Genomic DNA, 3428 nt, shown 5'->3' on the forward strand with positions numbered 1-3428 from the left:
CTATTATATGCTTTGTTATTTTTAATCATTGCCAGTTGGACTTCTATATGCCTCACTTACTGTATGTTAAATTCTTTTTCATTTCTTGGAAATTTTTCCATCATTTCTTCTGTGAACAGGTGTTTTATGTTGTCTGTGCTTTCTCCTGATTTTTTAAAAATGTATTTGGTACAGGGTCTCACTCTGCAGCTCAGATTCCTATTGATCCTCCTGTTTTCAGCCTCCACAGTGCTGGGATTTCAGGCCTGCGCCACCACACCCAGTCTTGGTGCCAGCTCAGCACACATAGCGGATGGGGCCATGCAGCATGTGGTGTGGGGGGTCCAGGGATCAAACCCAGTCCCTGTGCTTGCCTGAGCAGGCACTTAGTCCACTGAGCTATCTTGCCAGCCCTTCCTGATTTTTTTCATTAACTCTGATCTATGTTATGTTATTTTTCTTTGTATCATGTAGCAGCTATTGATTTTTCATGTTCCCTCCTTTTCTCTTGTTAAGAAATCTTTCTTTTCATGATTACTAACCACAGTCCTGTCTTCTGTATCTGGCTCATTTTGCTGAACATATTTTCAATGGAATTTTTAATCTCCTGGATATCTGAATTTGTTTTGCAGATTCCATTCTTTCCTATGTTGGGCAGTCATGGTTTGTATCATTTTCCTAAGCACCTCTTTCTTTCTTTCTTTCTTTCTTTCTTTCTTTCTTTCTTTCTTTCTTTTTTTAATCTGTGTTTGCTCTGAAGTCACTAACCAGGGGTCAGGGAGATAGCTCAGTAGAATAAGTGCTTGCCTGGCAAGTACAAGAGCCTGAGTTCAATTCCCAGTTCCACAAAAAAAGTCAAAATTAAAATCAAGTCACTAACCAGGTCTTTCAATATGGTCATCATCTCGGTAGTTATCTGAGAGATTATTTCTTTTTTTTTTCTTTTTCTTTTTCTTTTTTTTTTTTTCAGAACTGGGGATTGAACTCAGACTCTTGCGCTTGCCAGGAAAGTGCTTATTCCATTGAGCCATCTCCCCGGCCCCTGAGAGATTATTTCTGATTCAATGTTTTTCCTAGAGCCTCATTTATCTGTTTTGTTATTTCTGCTGTTACCACTTCAGAGAGTCCAAGTGGGTGACTTTTGAATTGTTCCACCTCATTGCCCCGCACGTTTGCCTGTGGTAGGCTGCAAGTCTGAAGTTGCATCTTGCTTAAGTGTCTTCTCATTTTCTATTTTTTTTTTTTTTAGTTTAATATCTGTGTTAATGCTTGCAAATTGTTTATGGTATCTGGCTTTATTGCTAGTATTTATGTGTGTGTGTGTGTTTGTGTGTGTGTGGCCAGCTCAGCCCACCAGGGGGCAGTGCTGGCTGGCATGTGGTGCTGGGGGAATTGAACCACGGTCCCTGTGCTTTTATTTATTTATTTATTTTAATTTATGTGTGTGTGTGTGTTTGTGTGTGTGTGGCCAGCTCAGCCCACCAGGGGGCGGGGCTGGCTGGCATGTGGTGCTGGGGGATTGAACCGTGGTCCCTGTGCTTTGCTGAGCTTGTTCTAAGTAGGTGCTTTAGACCACTGAGCCACCTCACCAGCCCCCCTGTGCTTTTAGTTTGTTCTAAGTAGATGCTTTAGACCACTGAGCCATCTCACCAGCCCCCTATTGCTAGTATTTAGAACACTCAGGAAATGATTACTTTTCAGAGATGTCTTCCAGGTGTAGCTGGCTTTTGGGTTCTGAGTCTATTGCAGGATCCTACCTCTTCAATATATTGGGAATGAGAAGTTGGTGCCTCTTTAGCCTCACCCCTGGTTCTTTGGCACTGGCCAGCACTATGGTTTATGAGCTTTAGGCAATCTCAGTCTTAGTGTATCAGGAAAAACAACTGATTAGAACAATTTTGTCATGTTGGCTAAAGTACAATCTGCAACAACAATGCATCAAACACAGCATAGAAAATGCCAAACTGTTGTAAACTATTGACTTGCTATCTTTAATTGTATGAACTATTTTGTGATTATATAACAAAACCTGAACCCAGAAAAAATGTATACAGTAAATATGCCCCCTAGGGGCTAGGGGTGTAGCTCATTGGCACAGTGCCTGCCTGGCAAGCACAAGGTCCTGAGTTCAATTCCTTGTACAAAAAAAAAAAAAAAACCTACATTAGATATTCTCTCAATATAGTGATTTTACCCTTGGGAGAAAATTTAAAGGGTGCTGGGGAAGAAACAGAAGAGGAAGAGTAGAAACAAGGCTGGCAGACAAAGGAAGATTACATGAACTTTGGGAAACTGATGAAGAAGACAGGAAGGAAAGAGAAGGAAGAAATAGAACAACAGCAAAAGAACAGAACCAGAAAGTTACAAGCCATGTTCATGTTCATCTATAAATAGGAACAATAAAAAAAAAAAAAAAAAGAAAGAAAGAAGAAAAATATTTCCACTTCAGGATGAGCCTCTGCTGTCCCTGGCATACAGGGTGGGTAGACAGGATCCAGATCCATGGTGATTAATCCCAGCAAGCCAGTTTATAGGTTGACAGCAGGGTAGTGGATGGTTGCAGCAAGCCTGCACTTTTAGTTCTACTGACATTCAGGCTGATTTCTGGCTGTGAGGCTAGACCTGCCTTTGGTCAGCCTGCAGCACTCGCTGTGTCTCCTGTCAGCCTGAACTCGGCTCCTTGCCCTCTACTGACTTGAACTCGGTTCTGCCTCACCCTCACACCGAGAGCTCTAGGTAGAGCCAGTGGCCGCTCTGAGTTCTGAGCTCAGTTAGCCTCTCTCTACGATGGCCCCTGAACTACCTTCTTCTGGGAGACATCTGAGCCCGGATAGCTCACTAGCCATTGCTCCATTCCACAGGCGTGTTTCTCTGTGGAGGACTCTGGGGTCACCAGTGGTCACTGTGTGCCTGCAGATTCAAGCTGCCCCTTCCACACAATAAGTCAGGGCTCGGGGAAAAGGCTCCACTTGCCACCGCCTTCTGTTTTGAGATCATTCTTTTCCCGCTCCTCATGGACTTCAATTCCTGCTTCAGATGCTCCCTGGGTACTTTCCACTTTCCCTTTTCTTCTCTTCCTTCCATTGCTATATTCCAGTATCTGGACATCAAATTTTGGAGAGGCTGTTTCTCTGCTATTCACCACTGTGACATCTTCCTGAAAGTTTGTTTTTGAGACAGGGTCTCACTATGTAGCTCAGGCTGGCTTTGAACTCTCAGAAATCCTCCTACCTGTGCGTTTTGAACTCTGGGATCAGAGATGTGCACCCCCACACTCATCACCTCATTCCATCTTAATTACCTCCTTAAAGACTGTATCTCTAATTAACCACTAAGAAGAATATATGCAGTGTATTATTTGTTGAAACTGTACTTCCGATTTGATTTGAAACTGTCTCATTGCTGTTTATAAAAATTATTTATTTTTATTTATTACGTTTATTTATTGT

The 3428-nt window shown here is 42.4% G+C and overlaps 1 protein-coding gene across 5 annotated transcripts in view; it reads left to right on the top strand.

Moving 5' to 3' along the window:
• The window catches only part of Catsperg (cation channel sperm associated auxiliary subunit gamma), a 38827-nt gene that overhangs the window by 18466 nt on the left and 16933 nt on the right, over positions 1–3428 (top strand). The window lies entirely within an intron of this gene.

The sequence above is a fragment of the Octodon degus genome, unplaced genomic scaffold (assembly GCF_000260255.1).
Source record: "Octodon degus isolate 3935 unplaced genomic scaffold, OctDeg1.0 scaffold00083, whole genome shotgun sequence".
In the NCBI taxonomy this organism is placed as follows: Eukaryota; Metazoa; Chordata; class Mammalia; order Rodentia; family Octodontidae; genus Octodon; species Octodon degus.